Source organism: Cherax quadricarinatus, chromosome 36, assembly GCF_038502225.1.
Source record: "Cherax quadricarinatus isolate ZL_2023a chromosome 36, ASM3850222v1, whole genome shotgun sequence".
NCBI lineage: Eukaryota > Metazoa > Arthropoda > Malacostraca > Decapoda > Parastacidae > Cherax > Cherax quadricarinatus.
The window spans coordinates 2,505,841-2,521,952 of NC_091327.1; positions in this window are offsets into that span (position 1 = coordinate 2,505,841).

A 16,112-nucleotide genomic window follows, 5' to 3' on the forward strand; every position below is an offset into this window, starting at 1 on the left:
CACTACTGAACCTAAAAGTTCTCCACTACTGAACCTAAAAGTTCTCCACTACTGAACCTAAAAGTTCTCCACTACTGAACCTAAAAGTTCTCCACTACTGAACCTAAAAGTTCTCCACTACTGAACCTAAAAGTTCTCCACTACTGAACCTAAAAGTTCTCCACTACTGAACCTAAAAGTTCTCCACTACTGAACCTAAAAGTTCTCCACTACTGAACCTAAAAGTTCTCCACTACTGAACCTAAAAGTTCTCCACTACTGAACCTAAAAGTTCTCCACTACTGAACCTAAAAGTTCTCCACTACTGAACCTAAAAGTTCTCCACTACTGAACCTAAAAGTTCTCCACTACTGAACCTAAAAGTTCTCCACTACTGAACCTAAAAGTTCTCCACTACTGAACCTAAAAGTTCTCCACTACTGAACCTAAAACTACTCAACCTAAAACTTCTCCACTACTGAACCTAAAAGTTCTCCACTACTGAACCTAAAAGTTCTCCACTACTGAACCTAAAAGTTCTCCACTACTGAACCTAAAAGTTCTCCACTACTGAACCTAAAAGTTCTCCACTACTGAACCTAAAAGTTCTCCACTACTGAACCTAAAAGTTCTCCACTACTGAACCTAAAAGTTCTCCACTACTGAACCTAAAAGTTCTCCACTACTGAACCTAAAAGTTCTCCACTACTGAACCTAAAAGTTCTCCACTACTGAACCTAAAAGTTCTCCACTACTGAACCTAAAAGTTCTCCACTACTGAACCTAAAAGTTCTCCACTACTGAACCTAAAAGTTCTCCACTACTGAACCTAAAAGTTCTCCACTACTGAACCTAAAAGTTCTCCACTACTGAACCTAAAAGTTCTCCACTACTGAACCTAAAAGTTCTCCACTACTGAACCTAAAAGTTCTCCACTACTGAACCTAAAAGTTCTCCACTACTGAACCTAAAAGTTCTCCACTAATGAACCTAAAAGTTCTCCACTACTGAACCTAAAAGTTCTCCACTACTGAACCTAAAAGTTCTCCACTACTGAACCTAAAAGTTCTCCACTACTGAACCTAAAAGTTCTCCACTACTGAACCTAAAAGTTCTCCACTCCACTGAAAAAGTTCTCCACTACTGAACCTAAAAGTTCTCCACTACTGAACCTAAAAGTTCTCCACTACTGAACCTAAAAGTTCTCCACTACTGAACCTAAAAGTTCTCCACTACTGAACCTAAAAGTTCTCCACTACTGAACCTAAAAGTTCTCCACTACTGAACCTAAAAGTTCTCCACTACTGAACCTAAAAGTTCTCCACTACTGAACCTAAAAGTTCTCCACTACTGAACCTAAAAGTTCTCCACTACTGAACCTAAAAGTTCTCCACTACTGAACCTAAAAGTTCTCCACTACTGAACCTAAAAGTTCTCCACTACTGAACCTAAAAGTTCTCCACTACTGAACCTAAAAGTTCTCCACTACTGAACCTAAAAGTTCTCCACTACTGAACCTAAAAGTTCTCCACTACTGAACCTAAAAGTTCTCCACTACTGAACCTAAAAGTTCTCCACTACTGAACCTAAAAGTTCTCCACTACTGAACCTAAAAGTTCTCCACTACTGAACCTAAAAGTTCTCCACTACTGAACCTAAAAGTTCTCCACTACTGAACCTAAAAGTTCTCCACTACTGAACCTAAAAGTTCTCCACTAAAAGTTCTCCACTACTGAACCTAAAAGTTCTCCACTACTGAACCTAAAAGTTCTCCACTACTGAACCTAAAAGTTCTCCACTACTGAACCTAAAAGTTCTCCACTACTGAACCTAAAAGTTCTCCACTACTGAACCTAAAAGTTCTCCACTACTGAACCTAAAAGTTCTCCACTACTGAACCTAAAAGTTCTCCACTACTGAACCTAAAAGTTCTCCACTACTGAACCTAAAAGTTCTCCACTACTGAACCTAAAAGTTCTCCACTACTGAACCTAAAAGTTCTCCACTACTGAACCTAAAAGTTCTCCACTACTGAACCTAAAAGTTCTCCACTACTGAACCTAAAAGTTCTCCACTACTGAACCTAAAAGTTCTCCACTACTGAACCTAAAAGTTCTCCACTACTGAACCTAAAAGTTCTCCACTACTGAACCTAAAAGTTCTCCACTACTGAACCTAAAAGTTCTCCACTACTGAACCTAAAAGTTCTCCACTACTGAACCTAAAAGTTCTCCACTACTGAACCTAAAAGTTCTCCACTACTGAACCTAAAAGTTCTCCACTACTGAACCTAAAAGTTCTCCACTACTGAACCTAAAAGTTCTCCACTACTGAACCTAAAAGTTCTCCACTACTGAACCTAAAAGTTCTCCACTACTGAACCTAAAAGTTCTCCACTACTGAACCTAAAAGTTCTCCACTACTGAACCTAAAAGTTCTCCACTACTGAACCTAAAAGTTCTCCACTACTGAACCTAAAAGTTCTCCACTACTGAACCTAAAAGTTCTCCACTACTGAACCTAAAAGTTCTCCACTACTGAACCTAAAAGTTCTCCACTACTGAACCTAAAAGTTCTCCACTACTGAACCTAAAAGTTCTCCACTACTGAACCTAAAAGTTCTCCACTACTGAACCTAAAAGTTCTCCACTAAAAGTTCTCCACTACTGAACCTAAAAGTTCTCCACTACTGAACCTAAAAACTACTGAACCTAAAAGTTCTCCACTACTGAACCTAAAAGTTCTCCACTACTGAACCTAAAAGTTCTCCACTACTGAACCTAAAAGTTCTCCACTACTGAACCTAAAAGTTCTCCACTACTGAACCTAAAAGTTCTCCACTACTGAACCTAAAAGTTCTCCACTACTGAACCTAAAAGTTCTCCACTACTGAACCTAAAAGTTCTCCACTACTGAACCTAAAAGTTCTCCACTACTGAACCTAAAAGTTCTCCACTACTGAAAGATAAAGTTCTCCGCTACTGAACCTAAAAGTTCTCCACTACTGAACCTAAAAGTTCTCCACTACTGAACCTAAAAGTTCTCCACTACTGAACCTAAAAGTTCTCCACTACTGAACCTAAAAGTTCTCCACTACTGAACCTAAAAGTTCTCCACTACTGAACCTAAAAGTTCTCCACTACTGAACCTAAAAGAACTGTACTGAACCTAAAAGTTCTCCACTACTGAACCTAAAAGTTCTCCACTACTGAACCTAAAAGTTCTCCACTACTGAACCTAAAAGTTCTCCACTACTGAACCTAAAAGTTCTCCACTACTGAACCTAAAAGTTCTCCACTACTGAACCTAAAAGTTCTCCACTACTGAAAAAGTTCTCCACTACTGAACCTAAAAGTTCTCCACTACTGAACCTAAAAGTTCTCCACTACTGAACCTAAAAGTTCTCCACTACTGAACCTAAAAGTTCTCCACTACTGAACCTAAAAGTTCTCCACTACTGAACCTAAAAGTTCTCCACTCTCCACTACTGAACCTAAAAGTTCTCCACTACTGAACCTAAAAGTTCTCCACTACTGAACCTAAAAGTTCTCCACTACTGAACCTAAAAGTTCTCCACTACTGAACCTAAAAGTTCTCCACTACTGAACCTGAACCTAAAAAGAGTTTTCCACTACTGAACCTAAGAGTTCTCCACTACTGAACCTAAAAGTTCTCCTCTACTGAACCTAAAAGTTCTCCACTACTGAACCTAAAAGTTCTCCACTACTGAACCTAAAAGTTCTCCACTACTGAACCTAAAAGTTCTCCACTACTGAACCTAAAAGTTCTCCACTACTGAACCTAAAAGTTCTCCACTACTGAACCTAAAAGTTCTCCACTACTGAACCTAAAAGTTCTCCACTACTGAACCTAAAAGTTCTCCACTACTGAACCTAAAAGTTCTCCACTACTGACACTAACAGTTCTCCACTACTGAACCTAAAAGTTCTCCACTACTGAACCTAAAAGTTCTCCACTACTGAACCTAAAAGTTCTCCACTACTGAACCTAAAAGTTCTCCACTACTGAACCTAAAAGTTCTCCACTACTGAACCTAAAAGTTCTCCACTACTGAACCTAAAAGTTCTCCACTACTGAACCTAAAAGTTCTCCACTACTGAACCTAAAAGTTCTCCACTACTGAACCTAAAAGTTCTCCACTACTGAACCTAAAAGTTCTCCACTACTGAACCTAAAAGTTCTCCACTACTGAACCTAAAAGTTCTCCACTACTGAACCTAAAAGTTCTCCACTACTGAACCTAAAAGTTCTCCACTACTGAACCTAAAAGTTCTCCACTACTGAACCTAAAAGTTCTCCACTACTGAACCTAAAAGTTCTCCACTACTGAACCTAAAAGTTCTCCACTACTGAACCTAAAAGTTCTCCACTACTGAACCTAAAAGTTCTCCACTACTGAACCTAAAAGTTCTCCACTACTGAACCTAAAAGTTCTCCACTACTGAACCTAAAAGTTCTCCACTACTGAACCTAAAAGTTCTCCACTACTGAACCTAAAAGTTCTCCACTACTGAACCTAAAAGTTCTCCACTACTGAACCTAAAAGTTCTCCACTAAAAGTTCTCCACTACTGAACCTAAAACTGAACCTAAAAGTTCTCCACTGTACTGAACCTAAAAGTTCTCCACTACTGAACCTAAAAGTTCTCCACTACTGAACCTAAAAGTTCTCCACTACTGAACCTAAAAGTTCTCCACTACTGAACCTAAAAGTTCTCCACTACTGAACCTAAAAGTTCTCCACTGTACTGAACCTAAAAGTTCTCCACTACTGAACCTAAAAGTTCTCCACTACTGAACCTAAAAGTTCTCCACTACTGAACCTAAAAGTTCTCCACTACTGAACCTAAAAGTTCTCCACTACTGAACCTAAAAGTTCTCCACTACTGAACCTAAAAGTTCTCCACTACTGAACCTAAAAGTTCTCCACTACTGAACCTAAAAGTTCTCCACTACTGAACCTAAAAGTTCTCCACTACTGAACCTAAAAGTTCTCCACTACTGAACCTAAAAGTTCTCCACTACTGAACCTAAAAGTTCTCCACTACTGAACCTAAAAGTTCTCCACTACTGAACCTAAAAGTTCTCCACTACTGAACCTAAAAGTTCTCCACTACTGAACCTAAAAGTTCTCCACTACTGAACCTAAAAGTTCTCCACTACTGAACCTAAAAGTTCTCCACTACTGAACCTAAAAGTTCTCCACTACTGAACCTAAAAGTTCTCCACTACTGAACCTAAAAGTTCTCCACTACTGAACCTAAAAGTTCTCCACTACTGAACCTAAAAGTTCTACACTAAAAGTACTGAACCTAAAAGTTCTCCACTACTGAACCTAAAAGTTCTCCACTACTGAACCTAAAAGTTCTCCACTACTGAACCTAAAAGTTCTCCACTACTGAACCTAAAAGTTCTCCACTACTGAACCTAAAAGTTCTCCACTACTGAACCTAAAAGTTCTCCACTACTGAACCTAAAAGTTCTCCACTACTGAACCTAAAAGTTCTCCACTACTGAACCTAAAAGTTCTCCACTAATGAACCTAAAAGTTCTCCACTAAAAGTTCTCCACTAATGAACCTAAAAGTTCTCCACTACTGAACCTAAAAGTTCTCCACTACTGAACCTAAAAGTTCTCCACTACTGAACCTAAAAGTTCTCCACTACTGAACCTAAAAGTTCTCCACTACTGAACCTAAAAGTTCTCCACTACTGAACCTAAAAGTTCTCCACTACTGAACCTAAAAGTTCTCTACACTAAAAGTTCTCCACTACTGAACCTAAAAGTTCTCCACTACTGAACCTAAAAGTTCTCCACTACTGAACCTAAAAGTTCTCCACTACACTACTGAACCTAAAAGTTCTCCACTACTGAACCTAAAAGTCCACTACTCCACTACTGAACCTAAAAGTTCTCCACTACTGAACCTAAAAGTTCTCCACTACTGAACCTAAAAGTTCTCCACTACTGAACCTAAAAGTTCTCCACTACTGAACCTAAAAGTTCTCCACTACTGAACCTAAAAGTTCTCTACACTAAAAGTTCTCCACTACTGAACCTAAAAGTTCTCCACTACTGAACCTAAAAGTTCTCCACTACTGAACCTAAAAGTTCTCCACTACTGAACCTAAAAGTTCTCCACTACTGAACCTAAAAGTTCTCCACTACTGAACCTAAAAGTTCTCCACTACTGAACCTAAAAGTTCTCCACTACTGAACCTAAAAGTTCTCCACTACTGAACCTAAAAGTTCTCCACTACTGAACCTAAAAGTTCTCCACTACTGAACCTAAAAGTTCTCCACTACTGAACCTAAAAGTTCTCCACTACTGAACCTAAAAGTTCTCCACTACTGAACCTAAAAGTTCTCCACTACTGAACCTAAAAGTTCTCCACTACTGAACCTAAAAGTTCTCCACTACTGAACCTAAAAGTTCTCCACTACTGAACCTAAAAGTTCTCCACTACTGAACCTAAAAGTTCTCCACTGTACTGAACCTAAAAGTTCTCCACTACTGAACCTAAAAGTTCTCCACTACTGAACCTAAAAGTTCTCCACTACTGAACCTAAAAGTTCTCCACTACTGAACCTAAAAGTTCTCCACTACTGAACCTAAAAGTTCTCCACTACTGAACCTAAAAGTTCTCCACTACTGAACCTAAAAGTTCTCCACTACTGAACCTAAAAGTTCTCCACTACTGAACCTAAAAGTTCTCCACTACTGAACCTAAAAGTTCTCCACTACTGAACCTAAAAGTTCTCCACTACTGAACCTAAAAGTTCTCCACTACTGAACCTAGAACCTTAGATAAATTAGACGCATCTACATAACTTTGGTATTTTCTTTTTTGAAATGTTTTTCTTGCTTAGAAAACATCTTGTGTTAAGTACAAAGTGACGGGTATACTGGAGGTATACTGACGGGTATACTGGAGGTATACTGACGGGTATACTGGAGGTATACTGACGGGTATACTGGAGGTATACTGACGGGTATACTGGAGGTATACTGACGGGTATACTGGAGGTATACTGACGGGTATACTGGAGGTATACTGACGGGTATACTGGAGGTATACTGACGGGTATACTGGAGGTATACTGACGGGTATACTGGAGGTATACTGACGGGTATACTGGAGCCATGTGAAGAAGACATTCTGAGGTGTGACGGGTATACTGGAGGTATACTGACGGGTATACTGGAGGTATACTGACGGGTATACTGGAGGTATACTGACGGGTATACTGGAGGTATACTGACGGGTATACTGGAGGTATACTGACGGGTATACTGAGGTATACTGACGGGTATACTGGAGGTATACTGACGGGTATACTGGAGGTATACTGACGGGTATACTGGAGCCATGTGAAGAAGACATTCTGAGGTGTGACGGGTATACTGGAGGTATACTGACGGGTATACTGGAGGTATACTGACGGGTATACTGGAGGTATACTGACGGGTATACTGGAGGTATACTGACGGGTATACTGGAGGTATACTGACGGGTATACTGGAGGTATACTGACGGGTATACTGGAGGTATACTGACGGGTATACTGGAGGTATACTGACGGGTATACTGGAGGTATACTGACGGGTATACTGGAGGTATACTGACGGGTATACTGGAGGTATACTGACGGGTATACTGGAGGTATACTGACGGGTATACTGGAGGTATACTGACGGGTATACTGGAGGTATACTGACGGGTATACTGGAGGTATACTGACGGGTATACTGGAGGTATACTGACGGGTATACTGGAGGTATACTGACGGGTATACTGGAGGTATACTGACGGGTATACTGGAGGTATACTGACGGGTATACTGGAGGTATACTGACGGGTATACTGGAGCCATGTGAAGAAGACATTCTGAGGTGTGACGGGTATACTGGAGGTATACTGACGGGTATACTGGAGGTATACTGACGGGTATACTGGAGGTATACTGACGGGTATACTGGAGGTATACTGACGGGTATACTGGAGGTATACTGACGGGTATACTGAGGTATACTGACGGGTATACTGGAGGTATACTGACGGGTATACTGGAGGTATACTGACGGGTATACTGGAGCCATGTGAAGAAGACATTCTGAGGTGTGACGGGTATACTGGAGGTATACTGACGGGTATACTGGAGGTATACTGACGGGTATACTGGAGGTATACTGACGGGTATACTGGAGGTATACTGACGGGTATACTGGAGGTATACTGACGGGTATACTGGAGGTATACTGACGGGTATACTGGAGGTATACTGACGGGTATACTGGAGGTATACTGACGGGTATACTGGAGGTATACTGACGGGTATACTGGAGGTATACTGACGGGTATACTGGAGGTATAATGACGGGTATACTAGAGCCATGTGAAGAAGACATTATGAGGTGTGACGGGTATACTGGAGGTATACTGAAGGGTATACTGGAGGTATACTGACGGGTATACTGGAGGTATACTGACGGGTATACTGGAGGTATACTGACGGGTATACTGGAGGTATACTGACGGGTATACTGGAGGTATACTGACGGGTATACTGGAGGTATACTGACGGGTATACTGGAGGTATACTGACGGGTATACTGAGGTATACTGACGGGTATACTGGAGGTATACTGACGGGTATACTGGAGGTATACTGACGGGTATACTGGAGCCATGTGAAGAAGACATTCTGAGGTGTGACGGGTATACTGGAGGTATACTGACGGGTATACTGGAGGTATACTGACGGGTATACTGGAGGTATACTGACGGGTATACTGGAGGTATACTGACGGGTATACTGGAGGTATACTGACGGGTATACTGGAGGTATACTGACGGGTATACTGGAGGTATACTGACGGGTATACTGGAGGTATACTGACGGGTATACTGGAGGTATACTGACGGGTATACTGGAGGTATACTGACGGGTATACTGGAGGTATACTGACGGGTATACTGGAGCCATGTGAAGAAGACATTCTGAGGTGTGACGGGTATACTGGAGGTATAATGACGGGTATACTAGAGGTATACTGACGGGTATACTGGAGGTATACTGACGGGTATACTGGAGGTATACTGACGGGTATACTGGAGGTATACTGACGGGTATACTGGAGGTATACTGACGGGTATACTGGAGGTATACTGACGGGTATACTGGAGGTATACTGACGGGTATACTGGAGGTATACTGACGGGTATACTGGAGGTATACTGACGGGTATACTGGAGGTATACTGACGGGTATACTGGAGGTATACTGACGGGTATACTGGAGGTATACTGACGGGTATACTGGAGCCATGTGAAGAAGACATTCTGAGGTGTGACGGGTATACTGGAGGTATACTGACGGGTATACTGGAGGTATACTGACGGGTATACTGGAGGTATACTGACGGGTATACTGGAGGTATACTGACGGGTATACTGGAGGTATACTGACGGGTATACTGGAGGTATACTGACGGGTATACTGGAGGTATACTGACGGGTATACTGGAGGTATACTGACGGGTATACTGGAGCCATGTGAAGAAGACATTCTGAGGTGTGACGGGTATACTGGAGGTATACTGACGGGTATACTGGAGGTATACTGACGGGTATACTGGAGGTATACTGACGGGTATACTGGAGGTATACTGACGGGTATACTGGAGCCATGTGAAGAAGACATTCTGAGGTGTGACGGGTATACTGGAGGTATACTGACGGGTATACTGGAGCCATGTGAAGAAGACATTCTGAGGTGTGACGGGTATACTGGAGGTATACTGACGGGTATACTGGAGCCATGTGAAGAAGACATTCTGAGGTGTCCTCTCCATCAGGCTTTATAAGAATCATTCAGTGTTATACTGAGTGACGAGTGTTATGGCAACAAACAAGTTCATCTAACTGGTCAACAGTTGGTGTACCTTACAACTGTGATGCAAAATACTGGCCAGAAGTAGCATCTAGTGGGAAAAAACTCCTGAGTTATATATGCTATTCAGTGCTCTGTTTCATTTTAAACCTTCCATTAAGGGGGATTACCAATAGTCCCATTATCCTTCCCGGCTGTCTTCAAGGAGGCGCTGGACATGCACCTAAAGTCAGTACCTGACCAGCCAGGCTGTGGTTTGTAAGTCAATTTTGCATGTGGCCAGCACTAACAGCCTGGTTGATCAGGCCCTGATCAACCAGGTTTATCCTCTACAGCATCCAGGACCTTGCCATAGTGGTCCAGTAGTTGGGACAGGCAGGAGTGACCTGCTCTAAACCCGTGATGTCCTGGGTGGTGTAAGTGATAGGTATCTAGGTGGTTGGCTATCTTGCCTCTTAAACCCATTCAAACATTTTTATGATATGGGATGTTAGTGCTATCGGTCTGTAGTTGTTTGCAATTGTTTTACTGCCACCTTTGTAGAGTGGGGCTATGTCTGTTGTTTTTAGTGTGTGTGGGATGACCCCCGTGTCCATGCTCCCTCATCACAGAATGTTGAAGTCACGTGACAGTTCTTCATGATTATTATTATAATCAAGGGGGAAACGCTAAACCCGGAGGATTATACAGAGCCTGGAGGGAGGATGTGGAAGGCATTCAGGCTTAATTCGGGGAACTGGAGCACAGATCCAATTCCCAGTTCTTCATGAACACGGAGTTCCACGAGTCTGGGCCTGGGTCGGAGTGCATAAGCATGTCATTAATTTCCTTTTCGAAGTCTTGTTTTGCTAGGGTGATATCAGAGACTTTTTAAATGATCATATTTTGAGTCTCAGTCATAAAGGGAGAAATCAGAATGGGGGCGCGTCACAAGCGGTGTTCCTCAGGGGTCAGTGTTGGGTCCGTTGTTGTTCACAATTACATAAACGACGTAGATGAACGACATAAGCAAATTTGCTGATGACACCAAAATAGGCCGTCCAATTCATTCTAATGAGGACATTAGAGCACTCCAGTGTAGTGGTCGGAAAAGTGACAGAAGCAGTTTAATACAGACAAATGCAGAGTTCTAAATGTTGGACAGTTAAATAACCATGCCACATATAAACTAAATAATGTAGATCTTAATATTACTGATTGCAAAAAGGATTTAGAAGTTAGGGTTAGCAGTAATCTAAAACCAAGACAACAGTGCATAAGTGTTCGCAATAAAGCTAACAGAATTCTTGGCTTCATATCTAGAAGTATAAATAACAGATGTCCTCAGGTTGTTCTTCAACTCTATATATCCTTGGTTAGGCCTCATTTAGATTATGATGGGCAGTTCTGGTCACCGTATTACAGAATGGATATAAATGCTCTGGAAAATGTACAAAGTAGAATGACAAAGTTGATCTCATGTATCAGAAATCTTCCCTATGAGGATAGACTGAGGCCCTGAATCTGCACATCCTAGAAAGGCGTAGAATTAGGGGGGATATGATTGAAGTGTATAAATGGAAAACAGGAATGAATGAAGAGGATGTAAATAGCGCACTAAAAATATCTAGCCTAGACAGGACTAGCAGCAATGGCTTTAAGCTGAAAAAATTCAGATTCAGGAAGGATAAAGGAAAACACTGGTTTGGTAATAGAATTGTGGATGAGTGGATCAAACTCTCGAGTACTGTCATAGACACTAAGACGTTGTGTAGTTTTAAAAATAGGTTAGATAAATACATGAGTGGGTGTGAGTTTGACCTGACTAGCTTGTGCTACTAGGTGAGATGCCGTGCTCCTTCCTTAAGTAAATGTGACCTGACCTGACTAGGTTAAGGCATTGGTTTAAGGCGGTAGGAGAATTGGACCTGCCTCGCATAGGCCAGTAGGCCTGCTGCAGTGTTTCTTCTTTCTTATGTTCTTATGTTCTTAAAAAAATAATTTAGATTGTCGACCCTTAGTCTGGTTAACGGCTTGCTGAACACTAAGTCTTACTGGGACTTTAGTATCTCAATCATTTCTTTGCTGTCATCTGTGTAGATCCCATGTCGTCTAAGCAGGGACCCAATACTGGATGTTGTTTTACGCTTAGATTTGGCATAAGAGAAGAAGCATTTTTGGTTTCTTTCAGTTTCCTTTCGATATTTGCTATTTCTCTAACCAGTGTCTCCCTTCATATTTCAGATATACTGTCCCCTCTCAGCAGCTCTGTGATTCCTCACTTTCGCCAGTATAGGGAGCGTTTCTCTCTTTCTAGTTTACACATCTTTCTTTTTTTTATAGGAATGTGCCTTGAGCAGACCTCAAGTGCTAAAGAGTTATTTTCTTTCTAGGCAAAGGTTCAGATCCATATAGTTTAGGATATCCCTCACAGCTTGTTTCATTTAGAACATGGTTGACCCTTTCCCAGTGTATGTTTTTGTTACTGAAGTTGAATTTTGTGAAGGCACTCTCCTAACTGATCACATTTTGCTTGTCAGAAGCCCTCCGCATACAGACATGTATGCGCATATCTGTAAATCCTGTAAGCTTCACGGTTGCTTGGTTTGAAAGACATACAATGTGCTTCTTCATAGTCAGTTTGGAGTCAAACTTCAGCCCAAGAATATCAACTTCGCCCCCTGGTACCAACACTCTCCACTTCATTCTTACCACTGCTCCAGCATTACCATCATGGTGATTAGAGCCCATCGTCCTTAGTGTTTTCTCGGGAGTAAATGTGGCCAGCCATCATTTACCCCAGGGTGATATAGATATAAGCTGGTGATTGATGTAACTTAGAGTAGCTGGCACTTCCTCGGTTGGATAAGTAATTGTCAGAATAGAGTAATTTGTATATGTTTGGGATTCTGGGATAAGATGAAGGTCATTGAAGTAGACATTCCATAACAAGGTTCTGACCAATGACTAAATGAGCTGCGCAACTGATGGCGCACTCAACGTCAAGAATTGCTTCATACTATATTTTGCCTTTAGGATTAATCGTTGTTTGCAAGACATCGATAACTATATTATTTGTCCTTTCAGCTAAACCATTAATGGCAGGATAATTAGGAACGATAGTAGACTTAGTGATCTTGTACAAAGTACATAACTCTTCAAGAATCTCATTACAGAAGTCACCTCCATTAGCTGTTACGAGGGACTTAAAAGTAAAAAAAAAAATCATACCACGGGTGGGGTTAGAACCCGCAATCAGAGAGTCTCAAAACTCCAGACCGTCACGTTAGCCACTGGACCAGCTAGCCATAATAAGATTCGTCCAACTAGGTATATTTCTACACCATAGGAAGGTTAGCATAGGCACCACTGTGACCACAAATGCAAGTTTTTACAGACGAATCTCCAGCCAGCGTGGCCGTGACGAACTCTAGCTCAAGTCCCCTCTGATCGTGGGTTCTATCCCCGCCCGTGGTATGGTTTGTTTGCATTCGTGTCATTACGATTTCGTTAGTCATGTCGACTTAAGAGTAGTACGTCTGCAGGTTATAATTTCTTTAAGTACCTTAGCTGCTGTTTTGGCTGTCTTATTTGCAATGGATACTAACTCACAGTATCGTGTCAAATTATCTATCATATAAGTGCTTATTAGTAAGTCGAGGAATAATATTTCCCAAGGTTCACTAGTAGCAGGTTATACCTGAACTGGATTACGTCTTTATGTTGCATGCATTGCATTTCTTAACGTATTTTGTAATGTCTGTAGTAATACATGGTCAAAAATATTACAACCTAGCTTATTTAATGGAACAACCCATACCAGAGTGTGCAACACCTGGCACGTCATGAACTAGTTGCAGGGAAGCATTCACTAGTGATTTTGGACTATCTGATGTACTCTTCAGTTAAGGGTTCGAAGTTCAGCTATGCAATACAGAAAATCTTGGATCTGTTCTATAAGCATTCTTTACATCCTCTGCAGCAAATGAAGGATCGACTGCAATTACACTAAAGTGTTAAGATAATGTATCTGTAACTACCATTGTCTTGCCTGACAAGTATGCGAAGGTGACTGACAAATTGTCCAGTAAACTGTTTATTCTGGAACAATGGAATCAGTGGAGCATGATCTGTCAAGACACGAAATGTATCCTTGTAGATGTCTCGGTAGTGCTCTAAAACACAAACTATTGCTAATACGTCTTGCTCAGTTACAGTATGGTTACATTCAGGATTGGTTAAGACTTGCCTAGCATATGTAATAGGGTTATTTGATATTATTCTTTTGAACTAGGATGGCAGCTATTTAAAAATCTGAGAATGTTAATACAGGAGAAATCAGCTAATGTTTCAATGTCTGAAATGCTCTTTCTTGATGGAAGGTCCAAATCAAAGCAGTATCTTTCTTAAGTAACTCAGAGGAGATGCAATAGAAGAAAAATTTGCAAAGAAAGCTCTGTAATAAAGTTGGTAGAATTACCTATAATATGTAAAGTAAAAGGACACAAGTGCAACTAATGTGACATTTATTGTGGCAACGTTTCGCTCTCCAGGAGCTTTATCAAGCCTTTACAGACAATACATGGACACAGAGGGTATATATGGGCTCAGAGTGAGGTACAATACTAGTGGTAGTAGTAGTAGTAGTAGTAGTGACAAAAGTTGTAGTAGTAGTAGTAATACAATATGGTAGAGCAATTAATTCGTACATGAATAAAAGGATATAAAAGCTATTACTTGGGTAACATAAAAATAGGTTGGACAAATATAGACTGGAAAGAGGCAGGTTGTTTCAGTGTTCACTCTCTGTGCTTTATGTAGTATAACAGGAGAGACTATGTGATGGCAGGGTTTACTGTTTTCAGGAGGATTCTTGCTAAGACTTTAGAGATGGTGAAGCTGCCGTTGTTTTGTTTAATTGTATTCGAAACAGCGATCAGTGCTGATTCGAGGCACTTGCGTCTGCGGAAATTAGTTTCTTTGATCACTAATTGGGCGTCTCTGAATTTCATGAGATGATTGGTGGAATTTCGGTGTTGTACACAGGTGTTGTTCAAGTTATCGTTCCTACATGCGTAAATGTGTTCATTGAGGCGGGTGTCGAGGTTTCTTGCTGTTTCACCTACGTAAATCTAATCACAGCCTCCACAGGGTATAGTGTAAACTCAAGAGACCAAAAGAGGCATCATCATCGGGTTTTTCCTAAGAGCATACCGAATTTGTAGTCCTGAGTTTCTTGACGAGGAATGTACATACATTCACCAAACATTCACTGAGTTACATTTTCCTTCCTTTTTCATCAAAGACTGCAAGAAAAGAGCTCTTCAGATCATTAATTCTCCACGCATCAACACCACTCCCAACAAAGTTATAATTCTTCCCAACAGCCAGGTTGCACTGAACGTTTCTAAAGTACTTTCACAAGCTAACACCAGAGTCGCCATCGCTTCTAGCACTTCAATAAAGGATCTAACCAGGACAAAATCCAAGCACCACGAACCAGTCAATGCAGGAGTTTACACTATACCCTGTGGAGGCTGTGACAAGATTTACGTAGGTGAAACAGCAAGAAACCTCGACACCCGCCTCAATGAACACATTTACGCATGTAGGAACGATAACTTGAACAACGCCTGTGTACAACACCGAAATTCCACCAATCTTCTCATGAAATTCAGGGCGCCCAATTAGTGATCAAAGAAACTAATTTCCGCAGACGCAAGTGCCTCGAATCAGCACTGATCGCTGTTTCGAATACAATTAAACAAAACAACGGCAGCTTCACCATCTCTAAAGTCTTAGCAAGAATCCTCCTGAAAACAGTAAACCCTGCCATCACATAGTCTCTCCTGTTATACTACATAAAGCACATTACAGAGAGTGAACACTGAAACAACCTGCCTCTTTCCACTCTATATTTGTCCAACCTATTTTTATGTTACCCAAGTAATAGCTTTTATATCCTTTTACTCATGTACGAATTAATTGCTCTACCATATTGTATTACTACTACTACTACAACTTATGTCACTACTACTACTACTACTACTAATACCACTAGTATTGCACCTCACTCTGAGCCCATATATACCCTCTGTGTCCATGTATTGTCTGTAATGGCTTGATAAAGCTCCTGGAGAGCGAAACGTTGCCACAATAAATGTTACATTAGTTGCACTTGTGTCCTACTTTACAAATGAAAGCTCTATAAAATCCTGCTAGGTCTACAAATCATCTTTC